The following is a 25,391-nucleotide window of genomic DNA, read 5'->3' on the forward strand; positions in this document are numbered from 1 at the left end:
AGTTCGGGGGCACTAGGCTGTGGGGGTGGCCAGGAAGTCTGGGAGGAGGAAAGGAGCCATCAGCCCTGAAGGGGGGATCTGGGCTGTGGGGCAGTAGGGGGATCAGTTCCAGGCTCTCACTGACCCTGTGACCCCCCTGACCCTGAGCCAGGTCCCCAGCAGGATCTGGGTTAGCCTGGACTGTGATAGGGGGCAGGTGACATTTATCGATGCTGGTACCGAGGCCTCGAGCTTCACTTTCTCACCGGGCTCCCTCCCTGGAATCTGACCCTGACTCTGGGTGGGGTCAGGATCCCAGCTCAGCCTGAGTCCCTGAGACATGGGGGTGGAGAGGGACGTCCCAGTGGGGACCTTTAAATCAGCCTGTCCAGTCTCTATGACCCTGGAGAACTCCCTGCTCCTCATCTCTATAACCTCGAACTCCCCCCTTTCTTTTCCTGTAGCCCCAGGGATGAGACAGGAAGGGGGGAGAATGCCTGGGGCTGCAGGAGGAGCCAATGGGGGGCTGGGCAGGGGACAACTTATGCTGGGCTGGGGACAGGCTACAATATGGGGGGATGGTGCAGGAGGAGCTGAACCTGAGGTAACAAAGAAAACAAAAGGACAAGTTCCTGGGTAGAAAACTGCCAGCGGCTGGGAGGGGTGGGTATAAACACAGGGGAAAGAAGGGAGAACGTGAGGGGGTGGGTCTGTGAGAGGGATCGGGGGAGAGTGGAAGAGACACCCAGAAATGGACAGGGACGGAACAGGGCGCCTGGAAATGAAACGTGTGGAAGTCGAGGCTGAAGCGAAGGCAGCTCAAAGGGGCAGAGAAATGTCCCAGTCCTGAGGGAAGGGGAGACGCCGTTCACTCATTTCAGGTTTCTACCTTGACCTGGTTACCGTGTCAGTGTCATTAAAACATAAACTGCTCCCCAAATCCGTGGGCCTCTTTGCCATTGGCCTGGGTATTAAAGCTGCTGCTCCGCTCATTTCCACTCTGAGGGGCTTTTACAGTATTAAAAAGGGGGGCAGAAAAGACAAGTCGGATTTGTCCCTTTTTAAATGTCCCTCCCTGCTGCTGTTGCTGGGGGGGAAGGGGTCAGATTTGTGTCTGTTCTGGGTTGGGTCCGCCCAGGCTGTGGGGCTGGGGAGAGGGCGGCACCAAGGGTCAGCCCCCCTCACCCATCATGGCAGTGCCCCCACCCATGTCCCAGCCCCACTGCGCTCTGCTCCACCATGGCAGCAGTAAGGGCGCACCCTGGGGCTGGGCGGCAGAGGGCAGTGGGCTGGGAGCCGGGCGGAGCTGGGCGGAGCCGGGCCGGTGGGGACAGTGTCACTGCGGCTGGGCACTTGCACCCGCACTGGGTGGGGGAGGGGGAATGGCTCTGGGGCCCTGCGGCAAGGCAGCCGAGCGACAGTTGGGAACCGGTTCCAACCGGATTTTCCCGCCTTGGCGAGAGTTCCGCTCCCCTCAGGGGACCTGCCCAGGGGGCTGTATGAGACGGGGGGCCCTGGTCACTGCTGTCTGCCCCGAACCCCCCACAGATCTCTCCTCTCCCCCCATAGCATCCAGGGACTCCCCAGCCTCTGCCCCACATCCCCTGATTCTGGATCCTTCCCCAAGGCTCTTCCTCTGGGTTCACTTCATATCTCGTCTGCTCTTTAGCCGGGGTGGGGAGGGGGCAATAAAACACCCGAGTGAGTCACAGGTGCCAGACCCTGGCCCAGAGGAACGGGGCCGTCGCCTTCCGCACAGAAAGATCAGACGCTTCCCCCCTAGGGTACCCTGGGTATCGACCCATCAGCACCTCGTCCACACGCATCCCTGTTCTCGCTTTTACACTTCTCTGCGCTCACAGAAGGGCCCCTTGTATTTCCTCCATTATGACGATGCTAAAACCTCTAGAACAGGGGAACAGAATGAGGTGCTGAATAAATCAGGGTTAGCCGGGGCCAGGGGCAGGGGTAGGGGGAGGCGGGAGGGGAAGGAGAATGCGATTTTCTGATTAGGAGTCAACAGGTTCCCTGCAAGGTCACTTTCTGAGCGGGAAATTGTTTTACTCTCCCTCTCCTGAGCCAGGGGCCTGGAGCAGCCCACGTGGAAAACGCAAGAATGAAATGGGGAGCGGCGAACCCTGCACCTGTCCTGGGTGGGGCCAGAAACTGCTGCCCCCCCAAACCAACCAGGAGGGACCCAGGGTCCCCATTCCCACTTCTGCCTTGGCCAGGGACGGGGGAGCCAGGGGCAGCAGATGGTGCATCGTGTCTAGGAGCCAGGGTGGCCTTGGTGTCAACTAGCAGAGGGTCACAGGCTCCCCTGGGCTGAGCTCTGCCGAACAGTTCACCCAGGGGAGCACGTGAGGTTGGCTCTGAGTTCCAGGGGCCCCACGGTGAGATGTCAGAGCAGAGGACAGGCAGGTCGTGTGCCTGGACTCACACTTGTGCCCGGGGGGTCCTGGTATTCAGGCAGGCCCTCGGGAGGTGACACACCGTGGCTGTGCTCCCTGTCATGATTATGAGGGTTAGCCAGCAGCCTGGGGATTAAGGAGTTAACTACACCTAGCCAGGTGGAGTGACCAGTAGGAATGTAGGGGGGACTTTCAAACTGGGACAAAGGAATCTGGGTTTTTTTCCTTTCTCCTTTTGGGTACGTCTAGACTACATGCCTCTGTCGCCAGAGGCATGTAGATTAGGCTACCGGAGGGTATGTCTACACTACAATGTTAGTTCGAACTAACGGATGTTAGTTCGAACTAACATTCATAGCCGCTACACTAGCGCTCCGCTAGTTCGAATTTGAATCGAACTAGCGGAGCGCTTAGTTCGAACTAGGAAAACCTCATTTTACGAGGATTAAGCCTAGTTCGAACTTACTAGTTCGAATTAAGGGGTGTGTAGCCCCTTAATTCGAACTAGTGGGAGGCTAGCCCTCCCCAGGTTTCCCTGGTGGCCACTCTGGCCAACACCAGGGAAACTCTATGCCCCCCTCCCGGCCCCGGACCCCTTAAAGGGGCACGGGCTGGCTACGGTGCCCGTGCCAGGTGCAAGCCTGCCAGCACCCAGCCAGCAGACCCTGCACCTGGCACGGCACAGAGCCACCCACCCGATGTCCCCCAGCCCACCCCCTCTTCCCGGGACCAGGCTGGCGGCTTCCGGGAGCTTGCCCTGGACCGCAAGAGGCGGGCACCTTCCTGGGCTAGTGTGGACATCGTGGACCTCGTCCACGATCTCCACACTAGGCACAGGAAAGTGGCCGTCTAGGGCAGGAGAGCTGCCAGCCTGGCCACCCAGGAGCAGGTGTGCATGAAAATCAAGGGGGTCCACTGAGACCCCCGACCCTGAGCCCTGAGCTTACAATGGCCATACTGGGTCAGACCAAAGGTCCATCTAGCCCAGTAGCCTGTCTGCCGAAAGCGGCCAACCCTAGGGACCCTGGAGGGGATGGACCGAAGACAGTGACCAAGCCATTTGTCTCGTGCCATCCCTCTCCAGCCTTCCACAATCTTTGGGCTGGGACACCACTCCTACCCCCTGGCTAATAGCACTCCATGGACCCAACCTCCATGACTTGATCTCACTTCCCTTTAAACTCTGTTCTAGTTGTAGCCTTCACAGCCTCCTGCAGCAAGGAGTTCCACAGGTTAACTATTTGCTCTTTTTTTTTTTTTTTGGGGGGGGAAGAACAACTGTCTCTTACTAGTTTGAAGCCTGCTACCCATTCCTTTCCTTTGGTGTCCTCTAGTCCTTCTTTATGAGAACTCATGAAGAACTTTTCTGAATGCACCCTCCCCACCCAACCCCTGCTTTTAGAGACCTCTATCCTGTCCCCCCTCCGTCTCCTCTTTTCTAAGCTGACCAGTCCCAGTCTCTGTAGCCTCTCTTCATCTTTTTACCTGTTCCCAACCCCTGATCATGTTAGTTGCCCTCCCCTCTCCCAGCCTTTCTCTTCCCCTCTCCCACCTCCTTTTCCCAGTCTCCCCCAGTTTTGTTCAATAAAGACAGAGTCAATGTTGGAAGAAACATTATCTTTATTTTGTACATCAATAAGAAGGGGGGCTAGGGAAGGGTAAGTGAGGAATGGGGCACGAGCCCCCGATGGAGAGGACTGGGCTGGCTCTGCGGGCTTCTGGGGGTGGAAGCTCTCCTGCAGCCCCCCGATTTCCCCCTCTCCCCAGATGGCAGCCTGCGGCAAATGCAGCCGGCCTGATGGCCGAGTGGTGTGATGTGCCCAGTGTGGGTACTCCGGGCAATCCAAGCCAGGACTGGTTTTCAAGCGGGGCACCCCTTAGAACTGTCTGTCCGGGGTGGGGGTCGGGACCCTTTAAGCGCAGCCCTTGGCTATCCTGAGACAGCATCTCCACGCTCTAAGTCCTCCTCTGATGCCCTGCCGGCACTGCTTCCAGCCATCCTTAAGCCCTGTTCAGAGTCCACTCAATGTGGACTTGCTAGTTCGAATTAGCAAAACGCTAATTCGAACTAGTTTTTAGTTCTAGACGCGTTAGTTCGAATTAGCTTAGTTCGAATTAACTAATTCGAACTAAGTTAGTTCGAACTAGCGCTGTAGTGTAGACATACCCAGACACAGTAAAATGAAGCAGCGATTTAAATAATCGCCGCTTCATTTAAATTTACATGGCTGCCGTGCTGAGCCGACAAACAGCTGATCAGCTGTTTGTCGGCTCAGCGCGGCAGCTATGTAAATTTAAATGAAGCGGCGATTATTTAAATCGCTCCTTCATTTTACTGTGTCTGGTAGCCTAATCTACATGCCTCTGGCGACAGAGGCATGTAGTCTAGAGTACCCAGTGTCTCTCTGGGTGAGTCCTCTGCAGCTACAGGGAGGGACAAGCATGTCTCTCCAAGACACCATTCTCCATTTTCTGTAAGTAGGGTAAAGTTTAGGTAGTTTCGTTAGGCTTTATTGTTTTAAGGGTTGGGTACGGGATCTGAGATCTGGCACTGATTAAAAGATGTTTTGGCTTTTCTTTGTAACTATGTTCTAAGCCCATGGAGTTTCTCCATACACTATAATAAACACAGTTATATTAAACAGGAGACAAATAGAACAGAACAGGGTAAAACACTATTTTTAAGTTCACCGGTGCCCAACAACTGTAAGGTCAGTGTCCCGTTGGTACGTGCACTTTGTTGGGGCCCTTAATGACTTTTGACCACAAAATTCTTCTCTGCAGTGGTTTGGCAGTAGGGCTGACTGGGTCCAGTACAGCCCAAAGGACTCACAAGCGGGAGAAGGTGGTAAATCCCGCACAGGTTTAATATGCAGCAGGTAATAAAATCCCCAAGCAAATTCCCTGACTTACTAACTAAGGGTATGTCTACACTACAAAGTTAGTTCGAACTAACGGATGTTAGTTCAAACTAACTTTCATAGGCGCTACACTAGCGCTCCGTTAGTTCGAATTAGTACAAAGTTAGTTCGAACTAACGGAGCACTTAGTTCGAACTAGGTAATCCTCATTCCATGAGGATTAAGCCTAGTTCGAATTTACTAGTTCGAATTAAGGGCTGTGTAGACCCTTAATTTGAACTAGTGGGAGGCTAGCCCTCCCCAGCTTTCCCTGGTGGCCACTCTGGCCAACACCAGGGAAACTCGTCTGCCCCCCTCCCGGCCCCGGATCCCTTAAAGGGGCACGGGCTGGCTACGGTGCCCGGGCCAGGTGCAAGCCTGCCAGCACCCAGCCAGCAGACCCTGCACCTGACACGGATCGAGCCACCCACCCGATGACCCCCAGCCCTCCCCCTCTTCCTGGGACCAGGCTGGCGGCTCCTGGGAGCTTGCCCGGGACTGCAAGAGGCGGGCACCCTCCTGGGCTAGTGCGGATATCGTGGACCTTGTCCACGACCTCCGCACTAGGCACAGGAAGGTGGCCGTCTAGGGCAGGAGAGCTGCCAGCCTGGCCACCTAGGAGCAGGTGTGCATGAAAATCAAGGGGGACCAGTGAGACCCCCGACCCTGAGCTTACTGCCGACAGCGGCCAACCCTAGGGACCCTGGAGGGGATGGACCGAAGACAGTGACCAAGCCATTTGTCTCGTGCCATCCCTCTCCAGCCTTCCACAAATCTTGGGCAGGGACATCACTCCTACCCCCTGGCTAATACCACTCCATGGAGCCAACCTCCATGACTTGATCTCACTTCCCTTTAAACTCTGTTCTAGTTCTAGCCTTCACAGCCTCCTGCAGCAAGGAGTTCCACAGGTTGACTCTTTGCTTTGTGAAGAAGAACTTTCTGTTACTAGTTTGAAGCCTGCTACCCATTCCTTTCCTTTGGTGTCCTCTAGTCCTTCTTTATGGGAACTAATGAAGAACTTTTCTGGATGCACCCTCTCCACCCAACTCCTGCTTTTAGAGACCTCTATCCTGTACCCCCTCTGTCTCCTCTTTTCTAAGCTGAGAAGTCCCAGTCTCTTTAGCCTCTCTTCATATGGGACCTATTCCCAACCCCTGATCACTGTAGTTGCCCTCCCCTCTCCCAGCCTCTCTCTTCCCTCTCCCACCTCCTTTTCCCAGTCTCCCCCAATTTTGTTCAATAAAGACAGATTTTATTTTTGAACACAATTGTCCTTTATTTTGTACATCAGGAAGGGGGGCTAGGGAAGGGTAAGTGGAAGGAGGTGAGGGAGGAATGGGGTACGAGCCCCCGATGGGGAGGACTGGGCTTGCTCTGCGGGCTTCTGGGGGTGGAAGCTCTCCTGCAGCCCCCCAATTGCCTCCTGTCCCCAGATGGCAGCCTGCGGCAAGTGCAGCCGGGCTGATGGCCGAGTGCTGTGATGTGCCCAGTGTGGGCAGTCCGGGCACTCCAAGCCAGGATTGCTTTGCTACCGGGGCACCCCTGAGAACTGTCTGTCCATGGTGGGGTCGGGACCCTTTAAGCACAGCCCTCAGCTAGCCTGAGACAGCATCTCCATGCTCTAAGTCCTCCTCTGATGCCGTGCCGGCACTGCTTCCGGCCATCCTTGAGCCTGGTTCAGGGTCTACTTAATGTGGACATGCTAGTTCGAATTAGCAAAACGCTAATTCGAACTAGTTTTTTAGTCTGGATCCGTTAGTTCGAATTAGCTTAGTTCAAATTAAATAATTCGAACTAAGTTAGTTCGAACTAACGTTGTAGTGTAGACGTACCCTGCCTTACTAACTAAAAGATGCTGCACTCACACACACCATGGATGAGGCTCAGGTTCAGAGATGACTCAGTCACTGCAGAGGGGCTGCTCTCTTCTGGCAGGGATCCTCCTCAGGCAGGAATCAGGCTGCTTCAATCCCGGAATTTCCCCTCACCACAAAGGGGTGCAAGGCTCAAGGTGCAGGCCACACAACTGCACCAAAATTCAAACTATAATCTCCTAGCCCAGCATTCAGACACACACACAGCAGGCAGCAGCCCCGAACCAGCAGACAGGGCAGAGCTGACCATGGTGGCTGGTCTCACCCAGGGAGCGGGACAGCCAGCTCTGCCTCGCTGGGGAAGCCTCCCAGCAAACTCCACAAACTGGGAATCAACAGTGGAGACATAACACCCAGCTGAGGGATCCTGCCTTCCGGTCCCTAGAGGCTAGTTCTCAGGGGGAACCCTGCATGCAGGCCTGGGGTTCACTAGCTCCCACACAGCCAGCTTCCCCTTCCCTGGCTGGCTCCAGACTCTCCAACCAATGGCTCCTCCTTCCCCTCCTGAACTCCCTGGGAGGGGCATCTCACTCCCTATGGGTTGCCAGGCAGACTCTGTCCCTGGTAAGGAGGGGGAGCCAAGGCAAACTCCCTGTGCCTGTCCTGAGCTACCAGCAGACAGAGCCCCAGGAATCCAGGTCATCTCCTTGGGGTTACAGACACATATAGGTTGTGTCTACATTGGCACCCTTTTCTGGAAAAGGGATGCTAATGAGACACTTCCGAATTGCAAATGCCGCAGGGATTTAAATTTTCCCCGTGGCATTTGCATGAACATGGCTGCCGCTTTTTTCCTGCTTGGGGCTTTGCCGGAAAAAAGCGCCAGTCTAGACGGGATCTTTCGGAAGATAAAGCTGGATGGGGAGCAGCCTCTGGGGTGCCAGGGCCAGGACAACAGCCTAGCAGAGGATGGGTGGGAGGTGGCAGTGACATCACAAAGGGCCTATTGTATGACCACAGCCTATTGGGGGACAGTGATGACCTCACAAAGAGTCTCTGGCAACAAGCACTCAGGACAGAGGTGCACGGCCGGGGCAAACGCCGAGTTTCCTGCGGCTTGGCAGCAGCACGGCCCCTTCTCAGGGTCTCTGCAGGGGCCGGATGGAGAAGTGGAACCGAGGGGCGGGGGCAGGAGCCTCGTCGACATTTTCTCCTTCCCTGCAGCTGGTCCTGTCGTCCCAGGTGACAAGGTAGGAGCCTCGGAAAGGTTTGGAGCCTGCTCAGTCTGGTTCCCCTTTGCCCCATTCCCTCTCTCTGTCTCGCCTTCTCCTGCGTCTTTTCCCCTTTCCCTGCCCCACCAAGCAGGAGGAGGTGTTGGGGAGTTGGGACAGTGGGAAGCCTCACACAGAACTCAGACTGGCAGAGTTCTTGGAGCAGGTGACCTGGCCCTCCATTTGGACGTGTGCTGAGACCCACCCCCCACCTCCTAGCTCCCAGAGTCTTGCCCCCGAATGGCCAAGCGGGTGGTTACTGATGGAGGACTCTTGCAGCCTTTTGTTCTCTTTCAAACCGATTTCGGGGAGTCATTATTAACAGTTCCCAGCCATGCGGGAAGTGCCTAACACCTGGGGTTCCACAGGGGTTCCACCTGGGGTTCCACAGGGGTCTGCTTATTAAGTTTGCAGATGACCCCAAGCTGGGAAGGGTGGCAAGTGCTTTGGAGGACAGGGTCATACTTCAAACTGATTTGGACAAACTGGAGACATGGGCTGAAGTAAACAGGATGAAGTTTAATGAGGAGAAATGCAAAGCGCTCCACTTAGAAAGGAACCACCCATTTCACACATGCTGAATGGCTAGGAAGGAGTCCTGCAGGAAGGGATCTAGGGCGTCAGAGTGGACCACAAGTGAAACAGGAGTCAACAGTGTGACACTGTTGCAAGAAAAGCAAACATGATTCTGGGAGGCGTTAACAGGCATGTCGTGAGCAAGATTCGAGAAGTCATTCTTCTGCTCTACTGTGCACTGATTAATCCTCAGTTGGAGTCTCGCTGCTGATTAGGCCTCTGTTGGAGTTTTGTGTGCAGTTCTGGGCACTGCATTTCAAGAGAGTGTGTTCTACTTCCAGGGGAAAAAAAGGAAACTGTGAACCGTAATTTGAATACCTTTCTTCCAGGACGGGGTTTTGTTTTTGTTTTGTTTTTTGAAGAGGCATTTCTGGGGCCAAATGTCACAAAAAGCCCTCTTTTGGAAGCTCCCTTCTTCCTGATGGGAGGAGGAAGACTGGGCTTCCAAAAGAGTAGGTTTCCACTTCCAGCTGAGCAAACGTGTTCCCTGGATGTAGCGGGGGCGGGGATGGGCAGGTGTGTGGGGGGGGCGGGGGCGTGTTTCTGTGATACAGCAGTATATACCAGGCCTGAGAGGGGACACGAGAGCAGTTTTCAAGTGCCTAAAATGGGGTTATAGGGAGGAGGAGATAAATTGTTCTCCTTGGCCTCCGAGGAGAGGACAAGAAGCAATGGGCTTAACTGCAGCAAGGGAGGTTTAGGCTGGACATGAGGAAAAACTTCCTGTGAGGGGGGTTACACTCGGGAGATATTTCAGAGCAGACACCTGTCAGGGATGCTCTAACGGTGCTTGGTCCTGCCGGAAGGGTAGGGGGCTGGACCCAATGATCCCTGATGGCTGGTGCCCATTAGTGGTGGCTGGGCTGTGGCCGGTTGGAAGGCCTCTGTGTGTCCTAAGGGGGTGCTTGGGGGCAGGACATCAGCCTGACTGGGGTTGGGGGGGCAATGACACCACAAAGGCCTATGGAGGGGAGGGGCTAGGGAAGGGCTGAGCTCATGGAGATCCCCTGACAGCTGCACGGCAGGGCAGCCTCAGAGACACCCCCCAGCCCTTTCTGGCTGTGTGAGGAGCCCCCCAAAGAGGCGGGGCTGGAATTGCTCTGAGACCGACCCTGCTGGGGGTGACCTGGGCCAGCCCTTGGGACGTCCCCGGAGACCTCTCGCCCGCCCCCCTCTCCCAATCTCGCTGCTGATTGGCTGAGCCGGGGGCCACGGACAGGGAGGAGGTTTCCCGGGTGTGACCCCCCCCCACCCTTCCTTTGCAGGCTCTGCACGGCCGGGGTCCAGGCCTCCAGCTGGCCCTGGAGGGGGACCGGCAGGCACAGACCCACACAGGTGCCAGGAGAGCTGGTAGGTGAGCATGAGCAGGGGTGTGGGGGCAGTCTTCCCTTAGCACTGGGGTAGGGGGGTATGGGGACCCTGGGGCAGGGCCGGCAAGACAGGGCTGTATTGGGCCTTTTCTCCATCCGGGACAGGTGAAGGGGATGGAAGTTGAAGTCAGGGCCTGGCTGGCTTTGGGATAGGGACCCTCAAATCCCATACACCTGGCGGGGGGGTGGGCTTGTTGGCACAGCCTGGGCACTGGTCTATTGACCCGGCTCTACCGCTCTCCCCCGCAACGCGTCAGCTCCTGCATCACGCCCACGGTGTCCTAGGGGAGAGCCAAGGCCCAGGGAACAACAGAGCCGGTTGTAAACCTCCCCCCCCCATTTCCGCATGGGAGGTGAGTGACCTCTGAGCCGGCCCCGGACCCTGGGGTGGGTAGGTGGCTCCCACAGGCCGCAGGGCCGGCAGCGGTAGGGCTGCGGCCTGGCAGCGACCCCTGGGGAGGGCCAAATCAGAGCCGGGCCTGAGCAAGGTGGCCAGTGTCCGGTTTGGAACTGGACAGGCCAGAATCTGAGGTTTCTGTGTGGGAAAGAAATGGAGACAATAGAAATGAGACAATGGGAATGGCCGGGATTTCCCTGGGGAGACGGAATGTCGATTGTGATGTCATGTCAAGTGTGTCCAGTAGTTTTGTTGAGACCATCTGGCAACCCCAGGCCTGAGCCAGACTTAGGCCCAGTTCAGGGGACACCCTACGATGATAAGGGCCCATGTTGCAGCCAGACTCCTGCCCCGACCTGGGTCCCTCCTTGTCCCCCTGGAGCATCTGGGGGTGCAAGTCCCCCTGGAGGGCCTTGCCCACCGCTCTTTGCCCCAGGAGCTGGGGGTCTCGTTAGCTCCTCTCCCCGGTGGCTTCAGCGGAGGGATGTGGGGAGGGAGGCGCCTGGCCCAGGGGGGTTGGGAGCTGGCAGCAGGACTGCCAAAAACCAGACTCTCCAGTAGAAAACTGGACACCTGCCATCCCTAGCCGGCTGCAGGACACTGATGGGCCCCGTCTCCTCCCTTCCATCCCAGCTCAGCACAGCCCCCACTAGGGAGCTTGGGGCCCAGCTGGGACTGTCCCTCAGGGGCCCAGCCGAGGACACCGGCCGGCCGGCCAGGGAGGGTCCTGACCCCTGTGCCCACTGCTGCTGCACCAGAGGTGAGGGACCCCGCTGGGCAACGGGCCCCCAAGCACTGACACCGACAGACGCCAGGCCGGGGGCCCTGCTGAAGTGTCGCCCCCCGATCCCGCCCCCCCCCCCGGGAATGGGAGCCTGGTTGCTACACACCAGACCCTCTGGGACCAGCCCCACGGGAGGGTGAGTCTGTCTCTCTCCCCTCCCCCACACTCCATGTAGGACCAGCCCCTCCCCAGGCCCCAAGGCACCTGCTCTTTGTGGGGCCAGGGATGCAGCCCGCTGGGAACCCAGCCCCAGCCAGGGCCCTAGGGCAGCTGGACGCTGCAGGGGAACAGCTCGGGGGAGAGGGGCATCACCAGCTCCTGCACTGATAGCCCGGGAGGGGTCTGGCCCTGGGGGCACTAGAGAGGTGCTACGCCCATCCCAGGGCCCAGCTCCCCCTGCCCCCTGGTTCCCAGGCACCGCGTCTGACAGGCCCTTGCTCTCTTGGGACAGGAGGAGCCCGGCCACGGGGACACGCCAGCTCCCCTGGTCTGACCCTGGCCCCAGGTGCCTGCAGCTCGGCAGGGGCTGCCCCAGGGCAGGTGACGACAGCTGGGGAGGGAGCCGCCTGCGATATCAGCACCTCGCTTTCCCTGCTCACGCTGGGAGTGGAGCCGCAGCCGCGGCCGGGCACCGGGGAGAGGGAGGGGCTTCCCCCCCCCGCCCCACCGCTGGGGATAGAACCATCCACCCATCTCCTGTCTCTGGACAGGGACCTGCACAGCCTCGTGAGTCAAGGCCAGCTCACGGACTACAGCCGCTAGGCTGAACTGCCTGACTAAAGGGGCAAAACACTGGCCATTGGGCCACACTGCCCAGAGGAAAGGGGCAAGGTACTGACACTGGCCATTGGGCCACACTGCCCAGAGGAAAGGGGCAAGGTACTGACTCTGGCCATTGGGCCATACTGCCCTAAGAAAAGGGGCAATTACTGACTCTGGCCATTGGGCCATACTGCCCTTAGAAAAGGGGCAAGGTACTGACTCTGGCCATTGGGCCATACTGCCCTAAGAAAAGGGGCAAATTACTGACACTGGCCATTGGGCCACACTGCCCTTAGAAAAGGGGCAAATTACTGACACTGGCCATTGGGCCACACTGCCCTTAGAAAAGGGGCAAGGTACTGACACTGGCCATTGGGCCACACTGCCCTTAGAAAAGGGGCAAGGTACTGACTGGCCATCGGGCCACACTGCGGTTACGGACTCCACCCACTAGGCTGCCCTGCCCTATGCCGGGCTCTGCCAGAGGGAAGCTGGGAGCCTGCAGGCTTTGTGGCCAGAGAAGCTGCCGTCCCCTTGGCACCAGGCGCGAGTTGGACCCAGGGGCCGGATGGTGACGATTCCAGCCCAGGGACGGGGCGTGTCGTGGCACAGACTGAAGGCTGAAGAACCAGCCCAGAGGCCAGGACCAGGGCAGCGGAGGAGGAAACCAGCTGGCCAGAGAAGAGAGGCCAGATGGAGGCTGCACTTCGGGGACCGGCTGAAGCTGGAATAGCCACTTCCCCCCGGAAGACAAGCTCAGGCTGCCGGTGCCCTTCAGCCAGGACGCCAGGCAGAGAAGCCACCCTGAACCCAGCACCTCGCAGCCCTATCCTGGGCGCTCGTGGCCTGGCCAGGCCTTTCCCAGGGAGACTCCCATCCAGTGCAGATCCCTACGGCAGGGGTGGGGAGCCTCAGGCATGGGGGCCGGATGCAGCCCCGGCTTCCGGGGATCCAGCCACTGAAGGTCGGGGCTCCCCCTTGCACTGGGGGCCCACGCTGGGGAGGGGAGGGGGGCTGTTTCTCACTTGTGTGCAGCCCCCCATAGATTTCTCTTTGGGTCAGGGGCCCCGACCCAGCAAAGGTTCCCCACCCCTGCTCTGTGGGGGGTAAAGGTCCCTGGGAACCTGACTAGGGCCCCACCCATTTCACAGCCAGGAGACGTGCAACGGGGGGAGAGGAGGGGATGGGGGAATGGCGAGGGGAGTCTGAGCTCCCCACGTGGCGAGGGGCCTGAAGCACCAGCTGCTCCCTGACCTGGCTGGGATGGGACAGGAGTTGTCCTGCCCCAACACGGGCACTCGCGGAGGGGGCAGATCAGAGCCACCCTGAGGGGCAGGGAGAAGTGAGGGTGGAACGGCTCTAGCTCTGCCCCACAGGCTGCTGGGAAGTGAAATTGGCACTCTTGGGACGCCCCCACCCCCATTGCACACAATCCTAGTTTGGGCCAGGACCCAGCCGGTCAGAGAGATGGGAAATTTCCCACGGAAGCCCCCGGGAGTGTGCCAGGGAGCAGCGTGGACACGGTCTGGCTGTGAAATGGGCGAGGTTTCAGGGGGACGCGATGGGGCCCTAGTTCCGGCGTATTCCCTGGAAGTTGTGGGAAAGGGTCTGCCAGAAACTCCTGGCCCTGTTGGTCTCCAGGGTCATTGGGGAATCCCCTAGTGCAGCCTTTCTCCAGCTGGGGCTCCCCACCCAACAGGGGGTCCCAGGGCTAGGGGAGGGGGCTCGCAAGCAGGGTCACTGGCCGCCTGGGTTTTCCCATCCATGATCTTGTCTTCAGGCCGCAAATCTTCCTCTGGGCAGATGTTTGGAAATATTAAAACCTGTCGGATTTCTCCCGGCTTTCCCAGCTGAGTGGCTGGAGAGCAGCGGCTACTGTCTGGCCATCCGGTTTGGGGGCAGCCCCATTGACAGCAGCAGCACAGGAGGAAGGGAGGCCTGGTCCGGTGTTGCCACCCTTCCTTCTGCACTGCTGCTGGTCGGGGGGCTGCCTTTCCATCTGGGTGGCTGCAGAGCAGCGGCCCCTGGCAGGTCACCCAGCTCAAAAGTCAGCGCCAGCACCAGCCGCAGCGCAGAGGGAAGGGGGCAGTGCTGCAGGGTGTGGGGCTGCCTTCTGAGCTGGGTGGCTGGAGAGCAGTGGCTGTTGGCCAGGGGCCCAGCTTAGACGACGGCGTCCCTGCCAGCAGCAGCACAGAAGCAGGGTGGCTCCGTGTGGTGTCACTCCTACTTCTGCACCACTGCTGGCGGGGGCCCTGTCCTCCGAGCTGGGCACCCCAGGAGCAGCCACGACTCTCTGGTCACCCGCTCGGCCGTCAGTGCTGCTCCCAGGAGCGGTGCAGCAGGAAGTGCAGGAGGGGCGGGATTGCAGCACTTCCTTCAGCACCGCGGCGGGTGTCAGCCCTGCCTCCCAAACCGGGTGACCAGAGAGCGGGTGCCACTGGCCAGGGGCTACCTCAGAGGGCAGCGCCAATACCAGCAGCAGCACAAACTAGGGGTGTCAACGTGTGTAGCTGGCTACACGATTAACCAATACATCTGGGATTAATGGTTAATCCTGTCGACTGCACGCACCCCTCCCCCGGCTGCCTCAGGAACAGAAGCAGCAAGAGGGGGGGAAGGTGGGAGCTGGTGTCTGTGGGGATCCAACATTTAAGCTGCCTCCCCATGAGCACCAGATCCCATGGAGCTGCCTGGCCCCCACCACGTGCTGCAGCCTCTCACAGAGATGAAGCAACATAGAGGTGAGGGGGGCAGGCGGGAGCTGATGCACACGGGAAGCAGCTTTTAAGACAGCTCCCCATGTGTATCAGCTCCTATGGAACCACGTCTCACCCATCCCCCTCCACTGCTGCCTCCCTATCAGCGTGGGGGCAGGGCAGACATGAGATGAGATATTCGGGGAACTATCTTCTAAGCCGGCTCTCCACACAGGCCAGCTCCATGGAGCCCCCTTTCCTCCCTCGCTGTCTCACATAGAGGCGAGGGGGATGGGGGGTTGCTCGAGGGGAGCTGACTTAAAATCTAGTTCTCCGTGAGCACCAGTTCTGCGGAGCTGCCTGCTCCTGCCTCTCACACTCCAGACGAGGCTGCTGCAGAGCAGCCTCTGTCCGGGGCTGGCACAAGCTCTCGTCGCACAGAGGCTGCTGTGTGGGATGCCGGTGCAGCCCCTCATTGCTGACTCAGGCCCCAGGGACTATCAAATAATCGTGGAATTGCTACAGTTTGATGCAGTGACATGATTGTTCAGTGACTCCCTGTCTGACATCCCTAGCAAACAGGGAGGGGGGCCCTGGACGGTGCTCCCCTCGTCCTTCTCTGCCATCGCTGGCAACAGCGCCGCCACTCCCGCCGGGCAGCTGGACAGTCCGTGCTGTCTCCGGTAACAGTGCAGAAGGCAGGTGGGCTGCTGCAGCTTTGCCTCCCTGCCTTCTGCGCCGCTGCTGCTGGGTAAGGATGTTAAATAACGATTCATGGACAAGTCGAGGAGTCGATAGAATTTCCATTGGCTACTCGACTAGTCAATGGGCACTTTCTGCACTTTGGAATGTACAAAGGCCCCAGCAGGGCCTCCTGTGCACTTCAAAACGGGAACTCCGTGTGCAGCCCGGGGCCAGCAGGAAGTCCCACTGACTCGGCTTTACGAGGGTCCTTCCGCTTTGAAAGGCTCAGGGTCCTGGAGGCTCTTGTGCATTTCAGAGTGGAAGCACCTGCATGGAGCCTGGAGTCAGTGGGGGACTGAGACCCCTGGCAACCCCGAGGTCCATGCGGCGCTGCTCCTTTGGAGAACCCCCTTTTCAACCCTTTTCCCATGAGCAGGCAGCGCCAGCACCACCAGCAGTGCAGAAGGGAGGGCGGCCTGGTGTGACGGTGCCTCCCTTCCCTCTGCACTGCTGCGGGCAGAGGCTCTGCCTACTAACGGGGAGGCTGGGGGCAGTTATAAGGGGTCAGGTGCCCAACCTGGATGGCAACCCCACCACCAGCAACAGCGCAGGAGGGAGGGAAGCTGGTCTGGTATCGCCACCCTCCCTGCTGTGCCGCTGCTGGCCGTGCCTCTCACTTCTCAGCTGGGCAGCTAGAGAGCGCAGGCACCATGTGCACAAGGCCGCCTGTCCCCAGCCAACGCACATAAGGTCTGCGGCTGCTGCCCTCCCTTTCGTGCCACTGCTGGGGGCAGCCCTGCCTGCCACACTGAGGGTACGTCTAGACTACAGGCTTCTGTCCTCATCCCACGAGGAATAACGGGGCTGCTGACAAAGGGCTTTGATGTCGGCAGGGGAGCGTCCAGACTAGCGCGCTGAGCCGACAAACAGCTGATCAGCTGTTTGTCGGCTCAGCGTGGCAGCCATGTAAATTTAAATGAAGCCGCGATTATTTAAATCGCGGCTTCATTTCCCTTTGCCTATCTGTCTAATCTACATGCCTCCATCGACGGAGGCATGTAGTCTAGACACAGCTGTACTGTCGAGAAAGCTTCTGTCGACAAAGAGCATCTAGACTATGTCCAGTACTGTAGACAGAGCAAGCCGCTTTGTTAACATGACAGTGTAGACGCAAAGGGCAGTGGAGATGCAATAGCGCCTTCTGGTGACAGAACTCTCTCGACACAAGGCGTTATTCCTCGTAGAATGAGGTTTACAGCTGTCGACAAAACTGCTGAGTTCTGTCGACGTTGTTTCGACAGAATTCAGCAGCAGTGTAGATGAAGTCCACTTTTGTCGACAAAACCCTGTAGTCTAGACACACCGGCTACGTCTACATTGGCACCCTTTTCCGGAAATGCTTAAAACGGAACAGTTTTCCATTTTAAGTATTTCTGGAAAAAGAGCGTCTACATTGGCAGGATGCTTTTCCAGAAAAGCCCTTTTTCCGGAAAAGCGTCCGTGGCCAATGTAGATGCGCTTTTCCGGAAAAAAGCCCTGAACGTCATTTTTGCGATCAGGGCTTTTTTGCAGAAAAGACTACTGTGCTGTCTACTCTGGCTCTTTTCCAGAACAGTTTTTCCAGAAAAAGGACTTTTGCCCGAGTGGGAGCAGCATAGTTTTTCCGTAAAAACAATGATGATTTTACATTAGATCGTCATTGCTTTTCCGGAAAAGCAAGCGGCCAGTGTAGACAGCTCGCAGCTTATTCCGGAAAAGCGGCTGCTTTTCCGTAATAAGTGGCCCAGTGTAGACACAGCTACCCTGAGTGGCCTGAGAGTGGCCCATGCTGGCAGGAGATCCAGCTGCAAAGTCAGCGCCAGCAGCAGCACAGGAGGAAGGGAGGCCTGGTCTGGTATCTCAGCCCTTCCTTCTGTGCCGCTGCAGGCGGTGGCGCTGCCTTTGGTCCTGGGTGGCAGCAGAGCAGCGGCTGCTGTTGTGGGGCCCAGATCGGAGGGGGCCCCACTGAGCAGCGAGTGAGGGGTGGTCACTGACGGGTCCCCCAGCTCAGAAGTCAACGCCACCCCAGCAGCAGCGCAGAGGCAGGGTGGCCTGGCATGTTGTTGCCACCGTTCCTTCCGCACTGCTGCTGGCAGGGCTGCCTTCTCCACTGGGGACCACAGAGCAGGGGCCACAGGGGAGGTGCCCAGCTCGGAGGGCAGCTCCGCTCCCAGCAGCAGCGCAGAAGGAAGGGGGTGTGGCTGCCATTGCATCCTTCCCTCTGCCCCCTGCTGGGGGCATCGCTCCCTTCCAAGCTGGGTGGCCAGAGCGAGCGGGATCCCAGCTGTGGGGTCAGTGCCAGCAGCAGCAGCAGCGCAGGACAAGTGGAGGCAGCGATGCCGTTGCCACCCTTCCGTCTGCGCCGCTGCTGGCCAGGTTGGGGGCAGAGAGCAGCTGCCCCTCCAGCCACCCAGCTGGGGAGGACAGGAGAGATCAGGGACATTTCTTCTTATTTCCAAACTCCGCCGGGATGGGGACCTGGGGACTGAACACGAGGCCACGGCTGGGAAAGCCCAAACGTCCGGTGCCCCCGTGAGCGACCCTCCTGCCCTCGCCTTGCCACCCCCTTCTGGGCAGGGACCCCCAGGGGGAGAAACGCTGCACTAGGGGATTCCTCTACGACCCCGAGGGCCCCCACGGCCAGGAGTTCCCGGCAGCCCCTTTCCCACCACTTCCACGGAGGAGGCGGCAGGTTCTCAGGGGAGGTTTCCCCAACTCAGAGATCTGCCTGGATGGAGAGTGGAGGAGCAAAGGGAGGGCCTGGCCAGGATCGCCCAGGGCCAGGGCAGGGCTCACATGGCAGCACCCACGGCAGGGAGTGGCCAGAGACTCCTGGCAACAGACGGGTGTGAAAAGAAACCTGCTGCTCAGCCAGGCCCAAAACTCTGTGTCTGCCGGCCACTGGAGCCAGCCCAGATGTATCCAGCCTCCCGCTGACTCTGGAGTCCCTGCTGCCTTCTCCTGCATTGCCGGGAAGAGGAGAAGTGATTCGTGGTGTCCAAGAGATGCTCCTTCAATGCCAAAATCTCCACCCACCTCGGGGGTAGCAACAGCAGGAGCCAAGTAAAAAAATTGTGAGACTGGTTTAAAATAAAAAGATTGAAGAGAAATCAACCAATAGTGGATTGTATGAGCTTTGATTTCTGGATCTTAAGCACACGCGCGGGTGGGTCTCAGCCATTCCCTGCAAACCGAAGGACTTGAAACACTTTTCCCATGACAGCCGAGGGGGCGGCTACACCTCAGGGCCTGTGGGGACAGAGCGGTGCCAGCAGAGCCCCTCACTGGGATGCAGCCCACAGGCACAGCCCCCTCCCCAGGCAAAGCTCTCCCAGACTCCTGGCTGGAGCAGTCATGCCTAGGAGTCAGAGCAGGGGCTGTGGGTCATAGCTTGGGTCAGGAGTCCCAGAGCAGCCCAGAGGCCGGTCTCATGGGCTCAGACTTGAACGGCCGAAGGAACCATCATGAGCATCTGGTCTGACCCCCTGCACCTTGCAGGCCTCAAAACCTCCCCCACCCCTCCGGCCCCAGCCCCACTTGCCCCCCAGCCCCACTTGCCCTGGCTGTTACTGACACCCTCACGTCACGGCTCAGTGATGGCAAGGGATGGAGAATCCCCCATTGCACGACTTGGTCTCTGCAGAGGGAGGCAGCCGCATCCACCCAACCCCTACGGGCTCTGCCCCTCTGACCCCTTGACAAGCCCTTCCCACCCCAACACGGGGTAAGTCAGAGCAGGCGTGTTCTGGCCGGAGCCCCCAGCCACACGGCGGGGAAAGAATTGTCTGGAGCAGCTCAGCACTGGGGAGCCCACGTTTCCCTCTGCGGAGCGCGGGGCAGCCGGTCCAATTCCTCCCACCCATGTCAGTTCAAGGGCCGCCGATGGGAGCTGGCAGCACAAACGCTCCCATTCCCGCCCAGTCGCCTGAGCCCCCGTGTCCGTGGGCCCAAGCCCTGGGCCCTGCTGGCCGAGGAGCAGGGACTCCGACCGCCGCACGCTGAGCCCCCAGGAACAATCCCCGCCCTGGGCCCTTCCTAGCAGCCCTGGCGTCTCTCCCCTCACACGGCCTGTGGGCACGGCCCGTCCGAGGGCCTCCCTGGCTACGGCTGCTGCTGGAGGCTCCTGTCCCCTCGGCTCCCCTGGGCTCGGAGCTCCCTGCGCATCCTCCTCCTCCTGCAGTCGGCCCGGCCTGAGCGGCTCCAGAGGCTTTTCTACTCCGCTCCCTCGGGGGGCAGGCCCAGCAGGACTGGGGGGCTGATTCACAGGGCAGGGTTGATGCCCCCCCAACCCCCGGTCATCTGAAGCAGGGGGCTGAGCCCGCCAAAGCTCATGATCCCACCTGCATGTTTTATTGGTCTGTAAAGTGCTCCCAGGCCATTTGTTGTGTGACCAGAGCGAGGGCTGAGGAGGAAGGTCCGGCCTGGGGCTCACAGCCGGTTGTGCTGGGGGTGGGTAAGGCAGAGGATACAGGCCAGGCAGAGGCCTAAGAGGGTCTGTCCATGGCCAGAGAGGGGATCCCAAGGAGCGACTGTCTCAAGTTGCAGCTGGGGAGCTCTGGGGTGGGTATTAGGGGAAACGATTTCACTGAGGCTGGTGAAACGCTGGAGCGGGAGGCCTGGGGAAGGGGGGAATCTCTGTCCTGAGAGGATTTTATGGCCAGACAAAGGCCTGGCTGGGGTGAGTGAGTTGGGCTGGGCCCTGCTCTGAGCAGGAACAGGACGAGCTGACTCCTCAGGGCCCTTCCAGCCCAGTGATTCTAGGACTCTGCACAGGGGCAGAGAGGGGGGTCCCAGGAGAGGTTCCCAGGAGCACCAGGCCTAGAGGCTAGAAGAGGGATGTGGGGGGTGCACTGGGCACTGGAACTAGGACGTGGTTTCTCCTGGGCGTGTGTGTTGCTTTTGCTCACACTCAGCTGAACGGCAACATTTCCTCCATCATCATCGTCATCATCAGACTAGTGAACACAACAGCCCCGACCTGCTCCCGGGGGGATGCTCAAAGGAAGCACCAGAAACCACGTCGGCTGGTCCAGCTGCCCCTGAAACACAGGCCGGGGTGAAGATTTTCTACCCGTTAACTCTGCATCCTGTATCACCAGTGCAGACACAGCCCAGCACTGCCTGTGCCCCCCGTCCAAACCCCACCCCCGTCTCCCGCAGCCTAGAAACTTCCCCACCCAGACACCCCCATGAGACCAGCTAGTCTCCTATTATCAGTCACCAACCCCCCATGTACCTGAAAAACTGCCAGTCTGCGCCCCACACACACAGCCCCCTCTGCCAGCCACTGCCCCACATCCCTGACTACCTGCCAGTCTGAGCCCCACAGACAGAGCCCCCCTCTGCCAGCCCTTCCCCCATGTCCTTAACTAACTGCCAGTCTGTCCCCACAAACAGCCCCTCTCTGCCAGCCTCTGCCCTATGTCCCTGACTATCTGTAACTTTGTGCCCCACAGACAGAGCCCCCCTGCCAGACCCGGTGGTACAGGGTGTACAAGGCTCATGGCTAATTTGCCCTCCCCCCTGGCTTCTCTCCATGGTTGGTGAGAGGCTCCCCCTGCACCCTCCCACATCAGACCCGGCTCCCAGGGCCAGGCTGTGACGGGCGACGGGGTCACCACTCCCTGCTGTGTCCTGTCCAGCCGCAGGCCGAGGGGGAGCCACACCCGGCTGGAGTCCTCCCGCCCTGAGCCGGAGCTGAGCCGGGGGGTCAGATGCTCCCTGAAGCACCCAGGAGAACATGGACGGTAAGAGGAGTCGGAGGCCGTGGTCGTGGGGAGCTGCCGCACTTAGGGGGGCTGGGGAATTCCCGGAACCTCGACCCCCAGCGAAATCTCCCCTGACATTCCCAAGAGGAGCGGGCAGGGAGAAATCTCTGTTATCCTGATCACGGGCATGGAAACCTCAGCCCTGCCCCCGCAGACACACACACAGCGGGAACCCAGAAATCATCTCTCCCTCCCCTCTCAGTGTTCAGTCCCTTCTCCCCCCCAGCCTGAGTTCCTGCCTCCCCTCCTCTGCCAGGCTGTTCGCTGCCTCTTCTTGTCTTTGCAAAATATACTGTGAGGCAGAGACTTTTGTGGGTTTTCCTGCCTCCATCCACAGTCTGGGGGCCTCTGGAAGCCCCTGACCCTGCTCCTCCCGATGCAGGATGATTTAGCCCATCCTAACATGTCACAGTGTCGGCCTGTTTACCCCCCTGCACCCCTGAGAACTTTCTAGATCCCCCTCCCTCCAGGGAACATGGTTCCCAGCCTTGGGCTCTAAGTGCGGATTCTTACCATGTCTACCGGTGATGCCTGCAGGGAAGCTGTGACGTCGCGGGGTCTGTGTTCACTCTGTTTGCCTGGTGGTGCTGTATGTGAGTCTACTGTCCTGTGCTGTTCTGTAATAACTCTGTGTGTGTGCATGCCTCAGTTTCCCTGGGCACTGCAACACGGCTTGGCTGAGGAAGGGGAAGGCTGGACATGACTCACTGTGGAGGTGAATGTGTCTCTCCTGTCCTGAGTCTCCTGTCCTGAGGACCAGGGGGCCGCAGACAAGACCTTCGACCAGGAAGGGGAACAAAGGTGCGGGCGGGGCTGACTCCAGGATGGTGACGAGGGTCTGGGGGGAAGGGTCAGTCTTAGTTGGGTTAGGATGAGGGAGGGGATTGAGCAGGAAGGGGGGAGCCGGGCCCAGAGCCCTTTTCCCAGAGAGGAATGGTCCTGCCTGCTCCTGGTCCCTGTGTTAACAGGATCCCGCGCTGCGCTGTGTCCTGTGAACCGATAAACCTTCAGTTCGACTTGCCAGTGAGAGTCACGTCTGGCTGCGGATGGGGGTGCAGGCCCAGTGACTCCCCCACACCCCGTGACAGAAGAAAAGAGCCAGGATGGGAGAGATGGGGCCTCCTGTCTCCTTTCCCCAGCCAGAGTTAACAGGGCTCCCCCCCTCCCCTTTGAGCTTCTGCGGAGGTAAGTGAAGGTGCCCGGCTGCAGGGTTTGTGCTGGGGCTTGAGGCCTGAGCTGTCTGCTCAGTGGCAACCCCCGCAGGCCCTTCCATAGCCCGGCCGTCAGAGCGAGGGCTGTAGCGGGTGCTCAGCTAGTGACTGTCGGTGGCTGGCTGGACTCTGGCTCCAAGGGGAGCGTCTCCTCCCTCCCCTAGCTGGGCAGAGCGAGAGGAGAGAGGAAGGGCTCGGGGGCTCCCAGCCCGAACCCAGCTGCAGCCAATACACCTGGACCTGTGGGTGCCGGACATGCCACTTCCCTCATCCCCTGGACCCAATCCTGCTGTAGCTGGGATCTTCCATGGCCCGGTCACCACTTCCCAGCCCGAGCCCCCAGGCCCAGACCTACCCGGGCAGACCCCTCTACCTGGCTTGAACCCAGCCATGGTCGGTCTTCTCACACCTGTGGTGTGTCCCTTCCCATGGCCCAACCTAGCCTGGGACCGGCCCTGCTGTGGCTGGGGAGGGAGGCCTGTCCTGGGGCCCAGCAGCAGGGGAACCCCCAGACACTGACCCAGCCCTTGTGGCTGCCGACTCTACCTGGGAGCGGGGCCCAAAGGGGACACCTGTTGCATAAATTGCTAGTTTCGTCCCCTGGGGGCTAGTTCAATTTGCTTCAAGAAGAGAGTCACACTTTCAGGCTGGGTCCAACTCTATTTTATTGTTTGCAAACAAGTTCGGCTGAGGAGCTCAGTGCTCAAAGCAAGGTCGACCTTGAGCATCGCCTGAGCTGAAACTTTTATAGATTTCACATTCCTTCTGGTCAGCGTGTCGCAACGTGATTGGTCACTGCAAGTTTACTCAGTTCCCTGGCAGAAAGTTTAGCAGCATCTAAGACATGCGCAATCAGCTAAATGATACGTGCTGTTTCGAGCTTAAGCAATGGAGGGGAAGAAGCACACTTAGTTTTTACTACACCCTGCCCGTGTGCCCCCTCCAGCCGGCCACAACCCCTCCCGTGTGCTCCTCCGCAACTCTCCCTTTCCCCGCCCGTGGCCCCCCCTCCCTCGGCCAGCCACCCCCGCCTGTGTTCTCTCCCCTGCAACGCCCCTGCCTATGAACCACCCCTTGCCTGGCTGTTCCCCCCACCTGTGTGCCCCCGCCCCCAACCTCCACCCTCTCTTCGGGTATGTCTACACTACCCTCCTAGTTCGAACTAAGCAGGGAGCTGCCATTTTTAAAATCCCGCTGGTTCGAACCCCGTGCAGCGCGGCTACACTGGGCTCAAACTAGGTAGTTCGGAATAGGAAGCCTAGTCCGAACTACCTGGTCCGAGCCCCGTGTAGCCGCGCTGCACGGGGTTCGAACCAGCGGGATTTTAAAAATGGCGGCTCCCCGCTTATGCAAATGAAGCCTGGGAAATTCAAATCCCGGGCTTCATTTGCAAGTGTGGTATGCCTACATTACCCCGCTAGTTCGAACTAGCGGGGTAGTGTAGACATACCCTTCTCCTCCCCCGGGCCTATTTCCTGGGCCTATTTTGATTACCAGTCTGCCCCTGGCCACTAATCCCCACCCAGGGACAGATGGTGCCTGAGGGGAAGACAGTCTCAGATCGGGGGCAGTAAATCTCTTCACTCTGTCTCTGGCCGGTGGGATGAACCTCAGGAGCGAAGGCCGAGACCTCAGGGCTGCTCCCCACTCAGAGCCGGGTGCCCCTGGAGGCAGGAGAGTCCCTGAGTCACTGCCCAGCTGGGGCAGATTCTGTCCCTGATGCCATCGACCCCCAAGGGCCGAGCTCTGCCCCTCACACTCTGATTCTCCCCTCCCCCCCCCTCAGCCAACGTGACTCTGGATCCAGACATGGCGCATCCCCGGCTCGTCCCGTCTGAGGATGGGAAACGTGTGAGATGGGCAGACACATGGCAGCCAGTGGCTGACACCCCGGAGAGATTTGACACTTGGTCCTGTGTGCTGGGCCGAGAGGGCTTCACCTTGGGGAGACATTACTGGGAGGTGGAGGTGGGGGATGGCCAATGGGCTGTGGGGGTGGCCAGAGAGTCTGCGAGCAGGAAGGGATGGATCAGCCTGAGCCCCCGGAGGGGGGTCTGGGCTGTGCAGTGGTGGCAGGATCAATTCCAGGCTCTCACTGACCCTCGCATCCCCCTGCCCCTGAACCACCCCCCCTCCCCCAGGATCCGGGTTTGTCTGGACTGTGACCGGGGGCAGGTGACATTTATCGATGCTGCTACCGAGGTCCTGATCTTCACTTTCCCGCCGGGCTCCCTCCCTGGGGAGAGAATCTGACCCTTGATCTGGGTGTTGGGGGGCACCGAGCTCCGACTGTCAGCCAGCCTCTGGCCTCACACCCCCAGTGTCTGTGACCCTGGAGGACTCCCCTGTACCCAGCCCTTGGCTCCTCCTCTCTATTACCCTGAAACCTCCTCCCTCCCCTCACAGATCCAGACAAGGGAGGTGGAAGGAACCTACTTCAGCCCCAGGGAGCAGACAGGCCCTCAAGGGCAGAGGTGGGGGCTGGGCAGGGACAGAACTAACAGCGGGGCTGGGGACAGGCAGAGGTGAGGGCTGGGTAGGTGTCTCCCCAACAGGCACCAGGGGGAGAGACTGGGACGCCAGCCACCACGTCCCCCTGGCACAGCAGGGGTTGTGTCCATGTTTGGTGCAGCGGTGTCATGGCGCAGCCTCCAGCTGCCAGTGCAGAGCAGCCAACAGGTGTCACTAGAGGGCGCTGTGATCCGGTTGATCAAGCCATGTCACAC

This window comes from Pelodiscus sinensis, chromosome 19, assembly GCF_052426305.1.
Source record: "Pelodiscus sinensis isolate ZL-2025 chromosome 19, ASM5242630v1, whole genome shotgun sequence".
NCBI classification, from domain to species: domain Eukaryota; kingdom Metazoa; phylum Chordata; order Testudines; family Trionychidae; genus Pelodiscus; species Pelodiscus sinensis.